We start from the raw sequence: 25,227 nt of genomic DNA, 5'->3' as shown, positions 1-25,227 counted from the left end.
ATAAGAACTTAGCATACTCCATTGGTATATATCCTACACTGTCTTTAAATAGAAATATCTTTTACTAAGTCCTCTAAGAATCTAGAATTCACTCACCATATTTTAACAACTAATCAAAAACTTAAACAAGCCAACATTGTGTGAACATGCAAACCATATATCCAAAAGATAAAAGCACATAAAGAACAAAAGATTAAGATTTGAATACACCTATTGTAGTGCCCGTTGATGTTGTTCGTTTGCATTGATGCATTGCTGATTTTGTGCAGATTGCTCCTCCTTGGTCTTTGTAGGCGTAGCATGTCTCCCCCCTTCCTAATTTGTGTGCACAGTAGGTGGACTGTTGGGGCGTGTTTGCTGCTCTTGTTTAGCTGAGATCTCTGCAAAATGGTTATTAACAAACAAGAAAAGAAAAAGAAAAGAATAAAATTTGCTATTGGTGCCAATCACCGAATATAGCCGAGGGAAAAAACCCAGTGGGAGAAAAGTTCCCTGGCTTGTCGATCTTATTGTGTAGTCGATGTGTTTACCCTTGCACTGGTGGTGGATCCGTGTCCACGTCTGCTGAAAAGATGGTATCAATTTTCTCAGGATGCAGTGACAACCCCTCACAAAAACCGGCCTCTGGAGAAGGTGGTAGAGGAAGGAGTGCTTCCTTACTAAAATATGGCATTGGTTCTATGGGAAGGTTAAGCAGACAATTTCGATTTTGGAACTGCGCAATATAGGTACTCATATTGATCCAATATTGACATGTTGAGGCTTGGGGAAGGAGGGCTTGCAAGATCGATGGTTGCAAGTCATTTAAGCTTGTATTGTTGTGCTTGAATCTCCTCAGGTAATCTACGTTGATTTGGTCCTCTCTCTAGTATTCTCACATTAAGAAGATTATGGCGTTGGGGTGTAATTCCCACAATTTGCTTCATTAAGCCCGTGCCATACCGTCTAAAGTAAGAGCGGCATATCCAACAAATATGTGAAGCTTTTCCTAATACGAGTCGTGTACACTCTTGACAATGTGGAAATGGGTGATGCTGTTGATAGAATAACGTGACAAAGTGATGCCCACAGCAATTTTCACCTAAGGGAGCATAGAAGTACCTAGAATGTGTTTGAAACGGAGGAGCACTATATCCCCCACGATGATCAGGTCGAGTACTATCAGGGTCAATGCATGGTGGACATGTATCTCGCCAAATATCCATCAGGAGTTATTTGGACGTAGAACAATGAAATTTAGAACACTCATATCCATCATTACACTTCCAATAAAAAACAAGATTATCTCAAAAAGAATACAATCTTTTAAAGGCATAAGGAACCACATTATTCAAACATTGATCTACCAAAGAGCTTCAATTGTAGTGTTAATGCCTTATCTTTGGTTGTAGGTATATCCTTTTTAAGAGGTGGGAATTTTAGCAATTGTCTTGGAATTTGAGCAAGATAAGAGGATTTAGGCATTGAAATTCTAGAATCTATGCTCAAATGAGACTCATTTGGACTTTTAGGTACACAAGTTGATGGTTGAATTGTGTAACAAGGAGAAATTGGGACAACCAGTGTTTCAATACATGTTTCAGGAAGATCAACACAAGTAGATTTATAGGTGCTATCACAGCCACCTATCCTATCTTGAAGAGTTTGTGTTGAGTTCTTTTGCACCCACTGATATGGAAAATCAAGGGTGGCTTTTGGAATCTTTTTGAAACACTCTTTTACCCCTATCAAAGCATGGCGTTTTGGAAGCTAAATTGCTGTTGCACCCTCATAATAGCCTTGTGCTTTAAGAACATGTTTTGGGACCCATCGAGTAACAATCCGAGGTTTAGGCTTGGAAATGATGTGCTTTTTAGGAGGCTTAGCAACTGGACTAGATGGTACAAGTTTGTACGCATCTTTGGGTAGCCAAATTGATAATTCCTTCTTGCCTGGCCTTCTTTGAGCAGCAACTAGAGTAGTTGGAACATGCCAGCTATGGCCCTCACTTGAGTACTCATCAATTATCCACATCATTTGTTTTGGAGCTTCAAGAGCAGATTTTGAGAGTGGGTTGTGTAAGGTAGAAACATTACCCTTTTGACATGATAAAGCTCGTGGAGTAGCAGATCCCAAGATGCAATCAGAATCAATTTGCAACTTGTATTGTCTATTCTTTCAATCTAATGAGCAATTGGTAGCACTTAACCACGATCTACCGAGAACAGCCTCTACTACTGCCTTGGACTTACTTGCCACATAAAAGGGCACTGACATCTGGTGATCCTGAATGGACATCATAATGACACATTTTCCCTCTATAGGGTTATCTTCCCCTGAGAAGCTTTGTAGGTCCACAGGAATGTGTACAAGTGTGGGTTGACCCAAGGCTATCCATGTGTCAAACGAGAGAACATTATAATCTGCACTAGAGTTAATTAAGGCAGAGACAAAGTAGGTAGTCTCATGAAGATGGAGGCACACTTGAATATTGAATGGATCGACATATGGTTCATCAATAGCCAACTGTATGGCCAACATAGAAGCTTTGCGACGCTCCTTGGCTTTTGCAACTCTAGCTTTAGCCTCCTCTTGAGCCTGACGTTTAAGTAGGTCAAGTGCTTCTTTCTGTGTTTGTGCAGCATGCATCTGTTGAAGCATGACTTCAGTTAATGGTTCATTGTATTTCTTGAGACGACTTCCATTAATGAAGTTAGGAATTTGCTCACCTTCTAGTGTCTCTAAACGCACTGCAACACTTGGAGTAAGCTCATTAATCACAAACGGTCCTAGGCCACATTTCTTGAGCTTTCTCTTATGCTTCTTAAGTGTGTACAAGAGCACAAGGTCTCCTTTTTTGAATCGGCCAGTTGTTACATTTCTATCATACCATTGCTTTTGTCTCCTCTTCTTAGCATACATCCCCATTACCGCCAATAAGCGGATCTCATCAAGCTTTTCCAATTCGTCTACGCGTTGTGAAAGCTCATGACCAGTCCAATCCAATTATTTAGCTACTCGTAGAGTAGGTACAAGAAATTCAATGGGAAGAATCACGTCTAATCCAAAAGCAAGCTCAAATGGGGTTGTGCCCACAGATGTTTTATAGGCTGTCCTATCTGCCCAAAGAACTGAGTGCAACTTTTGCTCCCAATCAGTCCTATGTCCCTCAACAATCTTTGTGAGTGCTGTGCAGAGAATCTTGTTAGTACTCTCGGCTTGTCCATTGGTCTGGGGATGATAGGGTGCAGAACGCTTGTGAATTACCATAAATTCTTGAAGCAAAAACTCTATGACCTCATTCACAAAGTGTACACCTTGATCACTAACGATTTCAATGGGTAAGCCATAGCATGTAAACACGTACTCATACAAGAACTTGGCTGTGGTTCTGGCATCATTTTTGACTGTAGCCTTTGCCTCAACCCATTTGGTCAAATAGTCAGTTGCGACTATAATATATTCAGTATGCGTGTGACGAGCTGGAGGTTTAATGGGACCGACAAAATCAATACCCCATTTTGCAAAAGCACGTGTGCTTAACATAGGCCGCACCGTTGAAAGGTTGCTGGTGCATTTGTTAGACCAAACGGCATAACACGATAGACAAAGATGCCATCTTCAGTAGCAAAGGCTGTCTTGTGTTGATCCTTTGGATCAATTGACACTTGATTGTAACCGGAGAATCCATCCAAGAAACTATATGCCTTTTTCCCTGCAACTCGTTCCAGAACATGATCTGTGATTGGAAGTGGGTAATGATCACGCACAGTAGCTGCATTTACCTTCTTGAGGTTTACACATACTCGAAGTTTTCCATTTTTCTTGGGCACCACTACAATAGGGGAGACCCATTCAGTGTGTTCAATCTCATAGATAAATTCTGCCTCTAAGAGCTTGTCTATTTCTTCCTTTATCTTCCGTGCGAAATTTTCATTGTAGGTATAAGGACGTTGCTTGGAGGGATTTGCATCCTCTCGCAATGGAATTGTATGCTGACATATGCTTGGATCAACTCCTTTGAGGTCTTTATAACTCCAAGCAAAAACATCGCGATACTCCTTTATTGTTTGTATTAATAACTTCTCCTCATCTAAGGACAAGTCTGTGGCAATCCACACATAGCGAGGCTCTTCTCTTGGCTTAGCAATATCAATCTTTTTTTGCATCTTCTGGACCATCGTATGAAGCCCCTGGCACGCTTGGTTTTTGTCGCATGGGCTGTTGAAGAACAATCTTCCGATCTTGAAGAGTGTACTATGTGAAATTGGGAGGAACATTGAGACCTTGTTCTTGTCCACTTGAGTCTTCACTCATTGAAGACCATGCAGTTTTGACCTCTCCTTTGCCATCTTGCATCGGATTTTTTTGTTCAACCGTTGTCTTTGCACTTCCGACACTCTTTTTTGAATCGGTTTTAGACTTGAGTTTTGGTTTTTGTTTCTTCGTTTTTTTACAATTTTTGCTAACAGTTGTTAGCTTTTCTCCTGCTTGGAATCCATCTGATCGTTTTACTTGGTCTTTGATACTATCTTGTGCTTGGACATAGTATAGATATTCGTTCTTTCCTGAGAAGTGAGGTGGTGGTCGAGAGTTTTCACTCTTAGACTCCTCCTTTTCTTTTTGTAGTCTCTCACGTTGTTCCTGCTCATCTTGTCTACTGATTCTCTTATGGCTCTTACAGCATTTACGTCTAGGTCAGCTTCGAGGGATCTCTACTTGAACCTCCCTTCCTCTCAAGAGTAGGCGTGCCTTTCCTAACTCTTCCTCAGGGATTGTCACATCATTATTAAAATCAAAGTCCCAGCCATCTTCCTTATCAGCATCATTAGCAGATTCGAGTGTTAAATCCTCCACTGAGACTTCCTCGACATGCATAGCTGTTGTGGATGTATCCCTATAGTACAAATCATCTAGAAGGGCACGTGGTTGTACCATTCGTATAGGAATAATATCATATCCATCTGAGTCACAAAATTGAATTGGCTTTGGTAAAGCACATGTCGATAATGTTGCAAGGACATGACTCCATTCTAGTGGATCAATTAAATGCTCAGGGAAGGGTTGTGGAATGTATGCCTCATCTGATACACTTCGAGTACCCTTAAGTCTCTCAGTGTTGAAACCCCTACATGAGGCTCCACACATCCACAGATCTTCTCGCCCGTCTGACAATGTAACTCTTGAGCCCTCAGATGAAGCAGAATCAAAGTCATCTATTGGAGACCTTGTTACATCACGATATGAGTGATTCCTTAGGTTGACCCTTGTGATGACAGAATCATGTCGGAGGTACAAATAATTGTATCCCCAATCTTGAATCATTTGAAATTGTCGCATGAATGGTCTACCCAATATCACTTCATAGTTTGGATGCTTTCCAAAATCCACTACTGCAAAGGTGTGCTCATATTCAATCCCACATGTGGTGACCAATATGTTCTCAAGTAGCCCAAGGGGATGTTCTAAGCTTCCATCTGCTAGCTGCAAGCGCATCCTGGTACTCCTAATAGCTGGTTTGCCCCACTTTTCCCAAATGGACCTTGTCACAATGCCCACTCCTGCACCACTATCAAGTATTGCAGTTGAAGCTACTTTTCGCACTTCTAATGGGAGGGTAGCATTTCCTTGATCGTCCTCACAAAATTTTCCTACTTTGTTGATAGGAACTAGCATAACATGCTTTGTCTCAGGGTGTATAGTACACTCATGGTGACCCTTTTGTAGCAATACCTGCTCTGACAAACATGTGGCAATTTCATTCCACAAGTCAGGTCGAATTTTTATCAAATCAAGCAAAGGTAAGGTACAAGCCACTGGTGCTGATAAAATAGCTTGCACGATACTCATATCCTTCTCCTTTGTCAACCTTTTATGCATGGAGGGTATCCTCAAGGTTTGAGAGCAGTTCTCATATTCTCCCAGATATGATGGTAAGGTTTTCATTGTATGCTTACTTCTAGGAGAAACAATTGTTTGAACTTCCTCCTGGATGCTTGGACGTCCAAAGTTGTTTTCCGTGCCCCTGGTAAAATCCACCTCAGAGAATGGAGGCGAACTAATAGAGGATATGTTCTCATTAACTTTCTCATGAACTGCGGCCCACATCTCATTTGCCATGTCCTCATTAGCATCAATAACTTCATCATTGCATGGGAAGACAAGGCTAGGTGGTGGCAGAATACCTCCTTTCAATTGGGTGTCAATTGGTGCAGACCTTTTGCTATGAGCTTATGAAATGAGCTCACTTTTCATTTCCCGACTTGATGATACTTCCGGTATGGTTTCTAATGTTGGCTTAAGAGAGGTTGGGCCGCCCCGAGGAATAGGTGGTGGTGGTCCCTCAAGTATTGACTGAGCTTCCCTAATGAGTTGCTGATGTACAGCTAGATTGATCTTCTCCTCACGAGGGTTTGGGTATTCTTGAAGCTTCTTGGGTAGCTCAGATAAAGCTGCAATGCGACTTCTATGAGCATCAATGATGGCATCTAGAGTCTCATTCACTTTATCCACAAAAACAGAACCCCCAGAACTATCCTCAGTCGTACTAGCCTCATCTTGTTTAGCACTAGGCCCAGGTTGAGGTTGATGTTCCTCATGCCCTTCTTGGGATGTAAAAGTTTGATCCCTCATATTTTGTTTAGAGGCATCTTGAGAACTAGTGGATGCACTTTTAGTTTGCTTGTTTCGGTTCTTCTTCCTCCTAGTGGTCTTTTTTCTATTGGACTGTAGGGTCTTGTCCACTAGATTTGTCTTTGCATCCCTAGTTCGAGGTGTCTCATCAGTCTGTATTTCAGCATTTCGTGTCTGTGATCTAGTCTTGACTCTAAGTGGCACGACATCCTCATTCTCAGATGAAGGTGGAGATGGAACTGTCCCTGCAAGGTTGAGTGAGACCTTTGGTTGAGAGGTGCCTTCCTCATGTGGTTTCAGCAGACAATCCTTTGGGAAGTGTTCTACACAACACCCTAGACAATATCTTTCAATTGGTGGAAACTGTTGTACTGTTGTATTGGATCGAGATGCTTGCCTTGAGCGATGTGGACAATCCCGAGCCCAATGGGGTTCTCCGCACTCATAACAGGGGCCCATTGGTTTGGCCTCTACTTTCCTTGGCTGCCATTGACCTGAGGGGCCTCGAGTCCTAGGTTGGTAGCCGCCTAGCAACATCAAAGAGTTTTGTTCCCCTGGTTGAGTCTCCAGTGCTTGGCTTGGGTATGCGGGACTTTCAAAGAGATTTTCCTTGGATGAATATGATGCGTATTCCTCCTCCACATAGCCTGGGTTTACCAAGTCTCTACACATATTTGAATTGTCGTAGTCCACAACCCTTACAGGAGCAGTCCCAGGAGCAGGAGGTTGGGCACCAAGAACAGGTCGTGCTTGCTCTTGAGCCATCGGTGGCTTACGTTCAAAATTAGTATACTGTTGATACATTTGTGGAGCCACTCCACCCCTTGGCTGCTCACGTTCCTGTCTCATTCTCGCAATGCGAGTACATTCCTGTGTGGTATGGGTAAAGTTCCAAGCACAGGCTTGGCACCACTTCTTTGTGGGTTGGTTTGTGACTAGAGGAGAAAAGGTATTACATTCCTCTGTTTTATGGTTACCGCCACATGCTCCACAAAGATGAGGACGTGTAGGAAGTACACTCCTCATTCTCTGCTGATGTTGTTATGGCTGCATGGGTGGACGATAGGTCTGTCCCAATCTCCTTAGTACTAGGTTAGCTATCTGGTCTGGATTTACTAGAGCGCTAGACACTAAACTTTGGTCATCACCCCACTGATCTCTAGTTTTCACCTCTGGGCCAGAACCATCTTGGAATTTGAAGTTATCGGTGAAATCCATAGCATCATGGCAACACTCATTGAAATTTGTATGCTTCTTCGCATAGAGATGTGTATGCAGTGTTGAATTTTTTAGTCCTTTTAAGAAGAGAGAAATTAATCGACTTTGGGCGGGCTTCTCATCTTCTGGGCAACGATTAATGTACTGCTTCATTCTATTTACACAGTCTCTAACACTCTTATTCTCGCCTTGCTTGAAAGAGTAGATGTGTGCTACCGTGTCATGTTGAATTCCCATCAAGGAAAAAGCAGCAATGAATCTCTCTTCCAAAACTCGTAAAGAAGATTTGTCTAAAGCCTCTAATGCTTGAAACCAAGCAAGGGCTTTTCCCTCAAGAGTGAGTCCAAATCCTTCAATTTGAGTATGCTTGTCAGCCACTTGCTCAGCTCGAACTGCTTGCCTAAATGCTGCTACATGGTCATATGGATCTCCCGACCCTTCATACTTCTTTACCAGTTTCTGAAGAGTTGATGGCCTTACTTGTCATGAATACTCATCATAGGACCTACGGCCTCTCATTCTCAGTGGGAATTGTTCCTCTCTTTGGAAAGATGGTCCACATGCATCCAAAATTGGTGTGGGTACCCTATTACCAGCCTCACCAAACCCCTCCAAAGATCTTGTCACCCGCATTTCAGGAGGTGCATTTATGGGAGGCCGAGTTGGCTCCCCCACCCTCCGATTGACATAGTGAGAAAGATGTTGTTGTGGTGTGACCGGTGGTCGCACATTTGGTGTAGGACTATATCTTGGTGCTAGAGTTGGGCTACTAGCAGTGGTCCACTTAGATGTTGAAGGTCCCTCTCTAATGAACTCTCGTAGGGGAGGAGCAACAGTTTCTCCAAGAAAGTCTCTCCTGGTTTGGCTGTATTTGTTGAGAACACTTCCATGAATAATGGTTGTCCTTTCCACGTGAGTTCCCGAATCTCTTTCCAATCTAAGGTTCGGTATTCATTGGCCCATTTATCAATTATTCGGTTCATGTGTCCTGCAAGCTTCTCAACTACCACCACCAGTGCTAGAGGAAGATCGAGCTGTGGCAATCTAGTTGTGGCATAATATCCCTCTAACGAGTCCTTATAGACCTCTTGAAGTGGGTCATCCTGTAAGACCTTTGTCATTGGAATTTGTCGTACAAACTCCCATTGGTTCTCAGCCCCCTGATCCATTTTGCTCTTGCCTTTCCTATCCCTTTCCAAATTTAGATCTACAAGAAGTAAATCATCTATGGATGGCTTTGGGGAATGGGCATGGAGGGTCCAGGCATGTCCGGCTCAATGAGCCAATCATCTCTAGACTCCCTTGCTCTGGAAAGTTTTGATAAGTTTAAGAACTCAGTTTTAGAGAGCTCCCCTAATTTGTCTACATTTTCTGGATGGTAGGTGACTTCGTAGCGAACACCATCTCCACCCATGTACATGTTACCCTGGTCATTGACTAGAGGTGCTCTATCAAGTTCTGAGAAAATGTCTGCGATCTTAACAAGATACCGTTGTTGTGGATCCCTAAAGATCTCAGCTCCTTGAGCATTCGTGTAGACATATTGGAGTCTCACATTGAGTGTTAACCCCATGGTGTCGGCTTCAAATGGACTAAAAGATCTTGCGGGTGTCCTGTTTGGGGCTAAGGGATGACTATTTGTCGGCCCTAGATTGTCCATGGACAATGAGCTAGTTGTTCTGGAGGAAAGGGTATCGGATTGGGATTCAGAAAGGGTTTCAGCAATATCTGCCAAATTTCCTACCGATTGGGTCTCACTTTCCTGCGTAGGTACTCTAGAAGGTGCCCTAGGCCCTATGGCAGAATCTATAAGACGTCCCGACCGCAAGTGCATAAGGTCAAAATTTTTTTATTTTTTATTTTTTTTGTTTTGTTTTGTTTTGTTTTATTTTTTGTTTTTTTAAATATATATATATATATATATGAATATATATATATATATATATTTTACCCTACCTAACCACTAAAGGCAACTAAAATGAGTATGTGTGTAACTATCTATCCTCTTTATTTTTTTTGATTTTATTTTTTTTATTTTTTTTCCTAATTACAAAAAAGTATGAATCACGCTAAACAAAACACTAATTATGCACACAATTACAGAAATTTTAAAACAATGCAAGTTACCCTAATTATGCAAAAAATTAAAAAAATAAAGAATTACAAAATATGCAAGAAAGTAGACTCCTAAAAAACACTTAATTTATAGAATTATTATTATTATTTTTTTTATTTTTTATTTTTTTTAATTTCTATTTCTTTTCTTTTGTTTTCTTCTCCTTTTGTTGTTCTTTTTGTTTTTTTTTGTTTTTTTTAATACTAATAAATGTCGTACTAATTACACAAAATATGAATCTACTAATTATGCACGTAATTATAAAAATTCTAAAAAAAATAAAAATAAAAAATACAAGCTACTTTAATTATGCAAAATTTTACAGAAATTTAAAAAATGAACAATGGATTCAAAATACAAACACAAAAATTGTTTTTTTTTCTTTTTTTTATTAAATTTATTGTTTTATGGTTTTTTTCTATCTCTTTTTCTTTTTTTAAAAAAAATAATTTATATATATATATTTTTTATTATTTTGTTGTTTTTATTTATTTATTTATATTATTTTTTATTTAAAAAATATAAAAAATATTAAAAATTAATTAAAAAAATAAAAATTTAAAAAAATTAAAATGCACCAACCTTATCCTTCACTGCCTCGCGCCGGATTTTTCGCCTCACCGCTCGTCGTTCTGCTTACAGCCAACGTCTTCTTCAATGCTTCGACCGCCTCTTCGTGGCCCCTTCGCCTTGCTTACAGTCGCCAACAACCACCTTGCGCCACCGCCTTCTACACGGTCGCCGCCTTCTTCTCCTCTCCTTCCACTTTGTGCTGCCGACGCCGACGCCTTCCTCTGCACTGCCGACGCCCCGTCGCCTTTCCACTCCGCCTTCTCCTTACTACAGCCACTGCCTACAGCCGCAGCCATCGCTTCCACTCCTTCTTTGCTGCGGGTGAGGCCAACCCCGTCAACGCCTGGGCCTCCCCGCCTTACCTTCTTCGCTTCTGCCCGCTACACTCAGCTGCCGATGCTCCGTCGCCTTCTACTCAGTGCTGCCGACGTCGACGCCTTCCACTCCCACTTCCACTCAGTGCTGCCGATGCTCCGCTTCACACACTGCTCTGCTTTGCTTGCGCCTACTGGTGCTTCACAGATGCCCCCCCACAGTAGCGCTCGATGTAGACGACGCCCTCCAGCTCTGCCACGTCAACGTATAAATATATATATTTTAAAGCCGCCTTGCTACAGCTTTCAGCTGGCCGCCTTACAGATAAACGTATATATATATATATATATATATATCTATTTTTCTTTGCTGCACTTGATGGAGACGCCTCCCCACACAACGCTTCTGCAGCCTCTTTCTGTGTATATGTAAAAAAAAAAACCGCCTCCAACACCTCGTACCAACCCTTCGCCAACCCCATCAAAAATACAAAAACAGAAAGTACTTAAATCTGATTAATGGCGGGATTTCTCTACCGCAATGGGGTTTTAATTTTTTTTGCTTCTAATCAAAAAACAGAAAACACACAAGGCGCCAATGAGATCACACACTCTCAATGCCCTTGCAAACTCTACTCTAATCTACCCTAATCCACGATTTTGCAATCAATGGAGCACTTAGTATGAAGTAATGGTTAACACCCTTCACTAACTTAGGTGTGCGTTCCCCGGCAGCAGCGGCGCCATTGTTTGGGACATCATAGCATAGTGGAGGCTACACTCCAACCCACACACTTTGTCAATCCGTGAATGCAACCCGGTTAGCGCATAGAGGCTATCCCGAATGGGAGATGATTAGTTTACCACACACTAATGACTTCTAGTCCTACTCAATCCTTCTTCAACACTCAGGCAATCAATCTAACATAATCAAAGCATCAAGATTAGGCTACACTTAAGCATAAAAATGTAACTTATGCAAAGAATCTAATACGCAAAGAGCTATCACACAAGCCTCAACTACACATCATTTCATGCACAAGCTTCATCACATGCACTCTACAATTCACAAATCAGATTTTAGCATCAAAACATCATTAAGAAATCTAGATTAGCAAGTGTGTAGACCATAACCTCATATCATTGAAAATGTAGAGAATAGAGAGTACAAGATTGAAGCAAGAATGGAGATGGAGAGCCTTGGGAGAGCACATGAGATGGAGCTATGGAGCAAGCTCTCTCTATGAGCCTCTCAACCAAATGACCAAAGAGTGATCCCTAGCTCTCAAATGGGCCACTTTTTATACAAAAACTCTAGAACTCCCAAAAGTTCCCATGTGGGATTATTGTCAAGCCCACTCCCACATTCATCTACAACTTAGAACTCTTTACAAGAGCCCTAAGTGTCTTTTTTGTTGCATCCTTGCATTGATCTTCATTCGTCATGCAACAGTGTGGATCTCGGCCTCACACGCAGGAAGTCGATGCCGCTTCCGCCATCGGTAGGAGCCCTGGAGGGGGTAGGGATCTCACATGGAATATGAATAGGAAGGATGGTGCACCGACTCTTGATCAGGTCATATGGGATGGCAGAACAATGGTTAGAGTGGATCCAAAGTGGGACCTTATCCTTGACATTCCTTTAACACGAGTCCATCCTTGTACACTACATGCCATCTGTAGAATTGTGAAAAAATTGGTTTATGAATAGTATATGTTTTGCATATAAGATGCAATCAAAATCAGAGGCCCAACAGTGTGTGTAAGAGAGTGGAGGAGGTTCTCTCATGCATGGGTCTCAATGATTTTATATTCACGTGATCACAATTTTTTTTTGTTAATAACGTGTTAACATGTTATTAACATGTTAACATGTTAACGTGTTCCCAAAAAAGTCGGTGGGAAGCTACCTGATAACCGGATAAAATCCCACCGGGGTTTTGCTATACCCGGCGGTCCCGTCGGGAAAAAAGAAACCCCGACGGGTCTCGACGGGGTCGTCATCCAGCCCGGCGGGGTACAATTTTCTATATATATGGGCCCGGGGGGCCCTTTGGGAGTTCATTGCTGACAGCATACACAGGTAATGAAACTTGTGTGTGTGTGTGTATGTGGGTGTGTGTTCGTGCGGGCAGCCACCCACTGTCGCAATGCGCGGCAGGATGTGGGTGGTCCGCCACACGAGGGATGTGTGTGTGGGTGTGTGTTCGTGCGGGCAGCTACCCATTGTCGCAATGCGTGGTAGGATATGGGTGGTCTGCCACACGACAGGTGTGTGTGTAAGGCCATTCTTCGGAATGGTGTTTACCCTGGGGCACTTAGTCAGTAACGTGGCTAGTGTGTGTCCTATGGTAAGTATGGCACGCCGTAGCGGTACTAGTCGGTAACGCGGCAAGCATAGTATTGTTATGGCGATGTCACCTTCCCTTCCCTTCCCTTTGTTAAATGCGAAGATATGGTCGGTAACGCGGCCAGTGTATGTTCGTATCCTATTCGTATTCCCATAGAATCAGGCGGCATTTTGTCGTTAACGCGGCAAGTTGGTGTCGTCCGCTAGTGCATAAATTGTTTTTTGCATATTGCGGCATTTGATCGTTAACGCGGTCGAAAAAATGTCGTAAATTTGCTTGCATATTACGGCATATGATCGTTAACGCGATCGAAAAAATGTCGTAAATTTGTTTGATTTGACTTGTATTGTTTTTATTGTGTTTGATCCATGCGATACTTGGTTGCTAACGCGACATGAGTATTTCATGGATCAAAGTTTACATCATATTGTCTAAACGTTTTATTTTATAATATCGTGATTCGTAACTCGAAAAAATGAATATCTCTCTCTCTTCCTACCCCCCCTCTCTCTCTCATGATACACTTCACAACTCTTTCTCTCTCTCTCTCTCATGATACACTTCACAACTCTCTCTCTCTCTCTCTCTCTCTCTCTCTCATGATACACTTCACAACACGATAGATGTGTAGATAAGGATTTCTTTTTTTTTCTCTTAAAATATACATAATTCCTAATAATTTCTTTTTTCTCCCTCTATTTACTTAAAAATTAAAACAGTACATTATTTTCCTCTTTAGGAACTCACAAAAACATTAAAAATGTCATCTAATGTTTCTTCTCTCTATCTGTCACAACTCTCTCTCTTCCTCTCCTCTCTCTCTCTCTCTCTCTCTCTCTCTCATGATACACTTCACAACTCTCTCTCTCTCTCTCTCTCATGATACACTTCACATCTCTCTCTCTATCACGATAGGTGTGTAGATGAGGAGTGCTTTAGGATTACAAAACATTATTTTCCTCTCTTTAGGAACTCACAAAACTATTAAAAATGTCATCTAATGTTCCCTCTCTCTCTATCTGTCACACCTCTCTCTTCCTCCCCCTCTCCCTCTCTCTGTCTCTCTCTCGTTCGATAATGTATACACTTGATAAGTAATAATGCACTTGTTGCGGTTGTCTCACGTTCGATAATGTATTGCATGATGTTGAGTTCAGTAATATTGTTTGATATTCCGTTTTTGTTTGATCATTGATAAGTAATGATACACTTGTTGCTGTTCTCTCACGTTTGATGATGTATTGGATGATGTTGAGTTCATTAAAATTATTTGATATTTCGTTTTTGTTTGAACATTGATAAGTAATGATACACTTGTTGCTGTTCTCTCACGTTTGCTTGATGTTGATTTCAGTAATGTTTGATATTTTGTTTTTTTATGTTTAGTGATATTTGCTAGATTTATGAAGACGACCAACATGCTTTCCCCTGAAGAGCGTAAAATCGTTCTACGAGCAATTCGCATTCATCACAGTGTCACAATGTGCTGATGATGTCGTCGAAAAGATCAATGAGTCTGAGATACTCATGCAAGATCTAATAGACCAGATATGGGAAAATGCACAGCGTTGGCTTCGAAGCGCGGAGGCAACGCTGAGTTGCTTGATAGACAGAAGATAGCAGATTTCAACCATCAACATATAACACGAACCATTTTGGGGAGCATGCGTGTAGCATGCAATGATCTTAGAGATGCTGCCCCGCCTGAAGCTAATATGCAACGTCTACAGTTATGGGACGTTGTATGGAGCGAGCAAAGAGCCAAGAGCAAGCGCATGAAGGCGCTGGATGCATAGTCCCTCTCCAAAAGAGTGTGCATTGCCCAGGACGTCGCTGCAACGTCGAGCCAGGCAGATGCAAGTGGTACAGGTGTCATTAATCATACCATCTACAATTCTATGTGCACACACCTCATTGGCATCCCGCACGAGGCTCTGTTCGAAGGGCGAACAATAGGCTCTGGTGTTTTTGGCACAGTAAAAGAGTATACAGTTAAAGGTATATCATTTTTGCCGGAGCACATTACTTTTTGCGGAAATCACTACAAAGGAGAAGGCAACGCCAAGTTCGAGAGCTTTCAGGCAGAGCAGGGCATGGAGGTTCTACACCCATCGATTGTCAGGTGTATTGCCTTCACAAAAGAATCTCCTTGGATCACTATTTTCCCATACTATAATGGCGGCTTGCTTGGTGATACTCTTCTGAAGGTCCCCTTCAGATTCAGTGAGTTCACCAGAGCAATTTTTCGTTTGGATCGAGGATGGAGACAACCCCCGCCCGATAATATTCCTTTAAGTCATCTAGAACTTTCTAAAATAAAACAAATAGTAATAACCATGCCACATATTATGCATGCCCTGGTGGAAGGCCTAGCGGCAGCACATCTGGCAGGAATTATACATACCGACCTACATCCATTCAATGTAGTGTTGGATTTTACAAAAGAGTTGAAGCCATGCGTAGGTATTATCGATTGGGGGTTACTGCTGAGAGCACCCAAAAAACGGGTGTCTCTCAATTTTGTATTTGAAGCAGACAAGAACCCTGAGAAGGTGGCACATGCGGTCTCCTACGCAGACAGAGAGCGAAATAAACGGTGGTGGATAGCTCTCGGAGCTTTATGATCCGTTTTTGGCAGATGCATACACTCCTGCATCTGATGTTTTTGCCTTGGGATATTTATTACAAACTTTATATGACTTTTGGCAGAAAGTACAAGAGTTGTGGATGGATAATAGTTCCTATGACAAAGTTACCATGGATACTATTATTTATAGAGTCAAAAATTGGATGTACCTGCCTAATCACGATGAGCGAAAATCAATTTTGCAAGTAGTTGAATTTTTTAGATCACTAAAAATACTGACCCAACGAGGGCACAACGTCCTCTTGTAGAGCTATCGGTGTCATTCACCCCAATTTTGTAATGATACAGTATCACGAGATTAAGTTTCAGGAATGGTACTTTGTTTCTCTCTTCAAAATTTGATGTGTCCATTGTTTGAAATATTATCTCATTGAGTCTTTGCAATATCTCTCTCCTCTTGTGGTGTTTAAGTTTATGTTTTCTCTTCAAAATTTGATGTGCGCGCATTGTTTGAAGTATTTTTGGAGTCAAGTGGATATTTCTCATTGAGTCTTTGCAATACATATCTCCTCTCGTGGTGTTAAACTTTAAGTTTTTGAGGGTAATGGTCAATTTATCTTACGTTGATCTTTACAGTTCATTAAAATCCTAAAGTCATTTATGTTCATGTAGATATGGCAGAGGCGCAAGCAAACAAGCATCAAGAGTTAGCCAAGAAGGCATATGAGCGAATGAAGGCCCTTGCACATGGCCTGACAGCCCGTGAAGCTACAAGAACAGCATGTAGGTTGTCAAAATGGACAAATCCTACTTATGCCCAATGGAAAGACATAAACAAACGCGTAACCACAGAGATGATAAAGGAAATATGGCCATGTCCAAATGGCGAGATTAAGAAGGGAAGATGGAAGATTTCACGTTGCACTCACAATGATATCAAAACTAATGCCGAGCGCATTTTCTTGGAGGTGTACGGTCGTCCTCTCCATAACGCCGACGCTCCACTCTATTTTGCTAAGATGCTATATGCACAATTTATCCTAGAAACTCCAGTGGACTTTGCCTCCAGAGAGGCCACTGTCAACACCCACGACATACATGAAGAGACAATGACATTCACAAGGGAAGAACTTGCTCTCATGGTGGAGGGCGCTGGATTGGAGTTAAACAAGGTCAAAGAAAGCTTAGGGGCACAGCTAGCAGAGAAGGAGAAAGAAGCTGAGCGATTATCTCAAGCGTCAACTCCTCCCCCGGCCAATAGAGGGATTCAAGAGCAGCTCACAAAGATCAACCAAGATGTACAGAGCATCTCTTCACTTATTGCTCCTGTGCGCCAAGGAAACCACATCTCTCATTTTTTGATACATCTTGATCTTGTGGGAGTTTCTGCTGAGGCTACTAGTTCCTCCACCCCCCAATGTCCTATATGTTACAAAGTATTCGATGGGTGGAGCGGCCAGTATATACTGCCCTATGGACACTACTACCACTTAATATGTTTAGTGAGGCAAATGCAAAATATTTCCACATGTGCATTGTGCAGTGTCAATAAATCAAGGTATTTATACAGTGTTCGGCATGGCTAGCGAATATAAACCACCAGGACCTTAGATGCAACTCCTAGTGCAATTCATAATTTATTTCAAGATGAAAGCTAAGAAAGACATAAATCCTACTTTTGTATTGATAATTTCTCCAAATACGATCATTTGTACAAGTACTTTTTATGAAATTAATGAAATGACTTCTTCCTCTATGTCAGTATCCAGTTCCGAAATTCTTTCACCGTTTACTCTCTCGTCTGCTAAATTAAGCTCATCTAAGTCAATGTCTAAATTGTCTTCTATCTCAAGGGTGGTGCACAACGTGCGTCCAACATCAAAGTTCTCGTCTACTACATCATCACAATTGTACATCCATCTGGGCATATCTTCTTCATACTCTTCGCTTTCAATGTCTTGCAAGATTTTTCATTGCAATACATGTAAACAAGTTTATCTGCTCGATCTGCAAGAAGTCGATTGCGAATAGTACTGTGAATATATTTGTACATGCTCCAGTTTCTTTCTGAGCCTGAGTTTGAAGAGCACTGACTTAGAACCTTCATCGCAAGGTTGTGCAATAAAGCATAATGCTCACCACCATTCATCATCCACCACTTCCATGCAGGTTGCTCTTTAGCCATTTGTTGAACAAGGGAGTTGGAAAATAAACCCTCTTTCAATCGAAATGAGGTCATCTCCTTTATGCACTTTACACGATCATCAACATTATTATAGAAAGTGTTTACCACTTTATAAAAATCTTGCACCACCTCAACGTTGGACATCAAATCCATATTCCAATATTCAGGATCTAACATGTAAGCAGCACTATGTAGTGGTGAATGCGCTCCAATCCATCTAGCATGAAAGTACTTCAATAGAACTTTTCTTTGTCTACTGGAGAATGGTACACGCCATTGCTTTTCCACCACTGAATGCTCTAATTTCTCAGGACACTCCAAACTCCGCTGGGCAGTCCACCATTGCATCCATGCTTTCTCGAGATTAGGCGCTCTTTGATCAAGACTTCGTACGGCATACATAACAGGCATCATTACATGGTATGCATCCATCACACTGTTCCACCAACTTCTTCTCGTAAGCGCTGCCTTCAAGACTTTGATTTTCTCTTTCACTTTTTCAAGTTGAGTGCTCCAGTCATGAAATGCCATGCATGTAAATGTTTCACAAACTGCATCTTTATTTCTAAGAAGAGACTCAAAAGTGTAAAAGTGAGTGCAAAAACCTAGTCTCCACTGGAAGCTTTAACATAACTGACATGCGAGGTCGAAAAATATCTAACACTCTCTGTCTCTTGAGCATGAATCTCACAAGATGGCGAGCAGTGTCGACGATTGAGGCAAACCATTTGGTATCATCACTTTTATACCAATCTTTTAATACAAGATTCAAACTATGAGTATTACAGCCTACCAGAAAAACATGTGGATATTGTCGCTGTAGGATTTTGGTGGATGCATTTTTGCAATTCTTTGCATTGTCCATGATGACTTGGACTACATTTTTGGCACCCACTTCCTCTCACAGAGCCAATGACTTGAGCAATGTAAGCCCCAGTTTTGATTGAACCAGCTGAATCCACGGCACGGATGAAAGTCTCATCTCTAGGTGAAATAACCATTATATTAATTAATGGTTTTCTTTGTACATTAGACCATCCATCACTTACTGTACTACATCCAGAAAGCTCTATATTGCTAAGAATTATTCTTTGTACACGCTCTTTTACTTGCACATAACATTTCTCTAATAGATCATTTTGCATAGCATGGTACGTAGGCGGTGAAAACCCTGGTCCAAACTCACCAATTTTCTTCCATGCTCTCTTCCAATGCTCACTGTCCACCATCATCATAGCACTCCCAGAAAAGTAAATCGCTTCAGCACAACGGCGAGTTGTGCATCATCGAGTCGACCTTGACGTAGGCTTTCTTGCAATGAAGTTTGACGCATGGGTATATTTCCTACGTCAAAGTTTCGCTTGCAGGAAGATGCACTGGGTAGATTACTTTCTGGTTGCACATTACCGTTCGGGGTACAAGTAGGCGATGTAGCGGGAGTTTGATGATTAGAACAACAGTGTTCTTGCTGCCTTGATACATTAACGGTAGGAGTGTCATGTTTTCTTGAATCTTTCTTTTGAATTTCTTCTCTTATGCGTTTGGCCACTACAGGTGCAGAGGGGTGGGTACATGACTTTTTCTTCGGTCCGCCTAAAAAGTGCTCTTAGTCGAGGCGCCCCACCTGATTTTACTGCATGGCATAGCTTACACTCCCAATCTATGAATCGATCACCAACGTTAATTGCATATTGCCACTCTATCCCAGGTGCCTTTTTTTTCCTGCTATTTGAAATTTGGACTCTATTGGAGGTATCACTGGATCCAACATTGTCCTCCATCTGAACAAATAACCTATTCAACCAAGCATATAACAAATGAATACACAAATGAAAAAACAACAAAGTCACTCACGTATTACAAAACATACATTAGCAGACAAAGTACTTCGAAACTATCTTGACAAATACAAAAGATCATCACATAACACAAAACTACTTCAAACTATCTTGCAAGGTCTTACTACAAAACTACTTCGAAACTATCATGCACATTGCACCCCCAATGAAGGATGCCTTTTGTACCCAATTAAGGATACTTTACACAATCAAAGATCTATGCTTGCCCAATACTCTAGTATAGGACAATAGACCTTCTCTAACATTCACAAAGAAAATCAAAGATCTATGCTTGCCCAATACTCTAGTATAGGACAATAGACCCTTGTCTACTCTAAACTATATCAAGTATCAAGAACCAATACAAGCCCCTAAGCAGGACTCTTGGCTCCATCCAACCATTCATAAAGTAGAATGAGGTAGATTACCTACATAGCTCAAATGCAAAGTTGAATGACTCCAAATTTGTCCCTAAATCTCCGCAAGTATTAGCTACGAACCACACCCTGCCCCCAATTCAAAGAACTAAGGACGAGCAATAGACCTTCTCTAACATTCACAAAGAAAATCAAAGATCTATGCTTGCCCAATACTCTAGTATAGGACAATAGACCCTTGTCTACTCTAAACTATATCAAGTATCAAGAACCAATACAAGCCCCTAAGCAGGACTCTTGGCTCCATCCAACCATTCATAAAGTAGAATGAGGTAGATTACCTACATAGCTCAAATGCAAAGCTGAATGACTCCAAATTTGTCCCTAAATCTCCACAAGTATTAGCTACGAACCACACCCTGCCCCCAATTCAAAGAACTAAGGATGAGTGGCTCAATAGCCTTAGGAGTGCCTACAAGGAAAGACGACAGCCCCTAAGATAAGGACGTTCTTCCCAAGAGGACACTTCTAGCAACTCGAGAGCTCTACAAGTACTTTGAGGAGAGATATCACGCCCCCAAAACAAGGAATATCTCCCCAAAAGTTTCACGATGGGTGTCGGGCAGTGTTTATAAACAGAATAGAACCCCGCCGGTGTTCTTTTATTTTCTCGGCGGGCCCGCCGGGATACCTGCTTATCCCGGCGGGCCTGCCGGGAAAGCCAAAAGCCCGGAGGTGTTACGGGACTAGTGGGTTCTGGCAGGTCATTGCTCAAGTCATGTGAATATACAATGTGATCACAAGTTTTAATATGTTAACAATAGGTTTTGTTAACGTGATCACGAAATTGTGAAGACGTTAATGAAATCCCTGGTGGGTCGGTCTACACAAAGGGAAAGTGGAAAATAAAGAAAGATGAGAAGAGGGTAGGTGCAAGTGGAAATGTGCCATGCAAACCAAGTATTGGTGGAAATCAAGAAAGATGAGAAGAGGTCAGGTGCAGGTGGAAATGTGCCATGCAAACCAAGTATTGGTGGAACCAAGGGCTAGAAAATTTTTGTCACCACCAAGGAACCATGAAGGCCATTTATTAGTTCTCCAACCATGGAAGTATGAGATATGGAGGAAGTTACACATGGTTGTCCCAGATTGTAGTACTAATGGCGAGACTAGAATTGCAAAGACTAATATATGGATTGCCTTTGATAAGGTTGCTACACTTCTACGAAAAAGGACATTCAACGAAGAAGATGACGACTTTAAAGAAGCCATGACTACATTTTACAAGTACATGGTGAAGCCATCAAGTAGCATAACACATTATATGGTAAAATCCCCAATTTTGTATGTTCTTATGTTGTTCAACAATTCTTATTGAAAATAACCAATGTGCATATGCTATTGTCACTTTTATTCCAGCACATTTTGGAGGCTCATGGTCCCTACTTTTCAAATCAGGGAAGCTTAGCTATCTAGTTGACCCAAGGCATGGAGCACTCATATTGGCAAGCTCGTTGTGGGTTTTAGAAGGCCAACTCACATGGTGGTGGAATCCATGAAGTCAATGCATTGAGGCAATTACTCATGTGGTGCTATACGTGAGGATTACAGTTAGGATAGAGGAGAAAGAAGTCAAAGTCAATAGAACACATTGAATTCACGGGCTTAATGCTTTAGATATTGAAAATTATAAATCAGTGAACGAATAAAATTTTGATTCGTTTCAATTCATGCTTCTCTATACTCACCACCTCACGGGCTTAATGCTGTGGATATTGAAAATTATAAATCAGTGAACGAATAAAATTTTGATTCGTTTCAATTTATGCTTCTCTATACTCACCACCTCCCATAGATACGTTCATTATTCAAACTTTTAGACATTAAAAACATGGATATAATAGAGCCAAATCAAAAAGGCCATACTCCAGAAGTGTCATTGTATTACATTAAAAAACCATTTTTTTACAATGGATCGGAGTCTACTGTTACTTATGATCCTGTCGACTAGCATCCTCTGGTGCGTGAAGCTTTGCCGTCTTTGCAGATGGCTCGACATCATCCTGAAATCATAAAACTGGAGGAACTCTTGGTCTTTTGAATCTGAGAAGCTCCCTTTTTCCATATTCACTTTACATCTCGGGATCCCTAATTTTACATGTTAATCCAGATGCGGTGTAGGCTAAGTAATATTTTCTCCTTAGAGCATACAATCTAGGGCCTTGCTTGAAGGTTTGCACCGCTACCTACTTCTCTAGAAGCATGATTTTGTCCTGCATTCCACTTGATGGGTTGGAGGGTACTTCTGGTGGGGGCTGGATTGTTGATGCAGTGGAATTTGATCCGGGCAAAGCTAGAGTCGTCGATGTCATGCGGCTTTTAATGATGGTTATAATGTTTGATTTGCTGGATTGGTTGAGCTTATTGGGAATGGTTACATTTTCTCCAACATGGCTAGCATTAGAGTTGGGCTTATTCACAATTGTTAGGTTGGTTAGTACAATAGTGGAGCTAGCATGAGAGTCTCTAATCTGTGGATCATAAGTACTGGTGATGGTAGAGGTAGAAGGGTACCAAGGAAATGGCAAGATGTGCCAATGGTAAAAATCAATGAAGAAGAAGGCGGTCAGGAGGAGGAGGGCAATCAGAGAAGCATGCTGGGGGGTGGTATGCATTTGTTGAAATCTAGAGGGCCACATAACAATAATGTTGCCAAAATATGTAGAGAGATAAACTCAAATATGTAGAGACAATGATGTTGCCAAACATGTACAACTTGTGAAAAAGCTGAGAAATATGTAGGGATTAAGCTCAAATCTGTGACAAGAGTGCTGATAAATGCTTAGATTTTGAGCATCAATATAGGGCCAAAATGAGAGAGAAACACACATCAGCAACTTAAAAAGAAGAGATTATGATTAGTAAAGGGCAGAAAACGTTTGGAATATATATGAGAAGATTGAAGCTAACTAGTATGATCATACATTTAATATCACAAAATAAAGAGGGAAGGTAATTAGCCAATTAAGAGCCAAACTGATGAGGCTAATTAGTATGATCTATTTAATGTAACAAAAGAAAGATTGAAGGTAATTAGCCACTTAAGAGCCAAAATGATGAGGCTAATTGAAGCAAACTAGACTTTAAAAATATTAAGCAGACTATGACAACAAAGACAAACAAAGATGGTAGAAAGAATGAAGCAACTAATTATTGAGAGATTAAGGTAAAGATTAACAACCAAATTAAGCAAAATTTGGGTAACAAAGAGTGAGCAGTAGGACAGTGAGCGGGAGAAGATACGCACTCGTGCATGTACTTGAACATTTGACGAGTGATGCAAAACGGTGCTTTGTAATGTCCACGGATTACAAATTTTTACAATATAGTTTTTTTAACTCTTACATACTTTACTTTTTTTTTTGGTTATTTGAACAATTAAGGTAGAAATATGTAGATGAATTCCTTTTAACCATTAGCATAACAAGTTGATGACCCGCCCCACGGTGTGCACCATGTATGTGCGTATGCACGTGTGCGACTCCATGCATATGCATGTGTATGTGTGTCTGTATATGTGTGTTTGTGTGTGTGTGTGTGTTTGTATACACTTGCATGTATTTGCGTGCACATATATGTATGGATGTGTCCATGTGTGTATGTGGGCATGTGTCTATGTGTGCCTCTCTTACATAGACACATATATGTGTGTGTCTCTCACATCTGTGCCTCTGTCACATGCAAAGACACAACCCTCTCTTGCACACATACACGTTCTCTCTCTTCTTACACTCGTATTGCAAACACACTCTCACACATAGAAACTCTCTCTCTCTCTCTCTCTCTCTCTCTCTCTCTCTCTCTCACACACACACACACACACACAACCCTCTCCACACACATGTGTGTGACTATGTATACACATACGTATATATGTGTGAATGTGTTTATACATAATAGTATTAATATTATATTATACTATATATGTTTTTTATTTTTTATTTTTATTTATTAATAATATATTTATACTATATTATTATGTATATTTAAATATTATGTATATATATATATATAATTTTATTATTTATACTTATGTACTATACACACACACACACACACACACACACACACACACACATATATATAACATTGTACTTTAATATACTTATTATATGTTTACATATTGCTATTATATGTAATTGTATTCTACATATATTTAATACTTATTTATTATATATCTTTATATATTTGTATTATCTTATTTATTTAAAGTTTCTTCTAGCATACCCCTCGACTCCTCTCTCCCCGCCTATTCTCTCTCTCTCTCTCTCTCTCTCTCTCTCTCTCTCTCTCTCCCCCCTCCGCCCCACTCTCTCCCTAATATATGGCTTCTACTCTCTCTCTCTCTCCCCCCTCCGCCCCAACACGTGTTTCCTCCCCTCCCCCATCACACCCCCTTCTCTCTTTCCCCTACCCCAACACTTGGCCCTCTTCCAATTGCCACGTGTTCCCTCCCCTCCCAAAACTTGCGCATAATAGATAGTATAGACACACACACACACATATGTATGTGTGTGTATGTGTACTTATAAATGTAAATAAAAATACACACACATACATATATGTATGTGTGTGTGCGTGTATGTATAAATATAATTAAAACACACACGCATATATTAGATTTAATCTAATTCAATATTTATTTTATCAAAATCTAGTTTTATTATTTCTCTCTCTCTCTCTCTCTCTCTCTCTCTCTCTCTCACACACACACACACACACACACACACACACGTACAAACCCGCACATGCACTAATGCCAACACATAGGTTAATTTATTTGGCGAGCATTTTGCGATGACGAGCTTTGGTTCGATGGGTTTTGCTTATGTGGACTACCCTAATGCCAACACATAGGTTAATTTATTTGGCAGGCATTTTGCGACGACGAGCTTTTTTTTTGGGTGAGCTTTGGTTCGATGGGTTTTGCTTATGTGGACTACCCTAATGATGTGGCACTTGACATGTCCATGTCAACATGTGATGAGTACATGTC

This window comes from Cibotium barometz, chromosome 40 (assembly GCF_041138505.1).
Source record: "Cibotium barometz isolate CiBa-2024 chromosome 40, ASM4113850v1, whole genome shotgun sequence".
Classification (NCBI taxonomy): domain Eukaryota; kingdom Viridiplantae; phylum Streptophyta; class Polypodiopsida; order Cyatheales; family Cibotiaceae; genus Cibotium; species Cibotium barometz.
The sequence above is the reverse complement of the archived record's forward strand: the minus strand, read 5'-3'. Positions refer to the sequence as shown.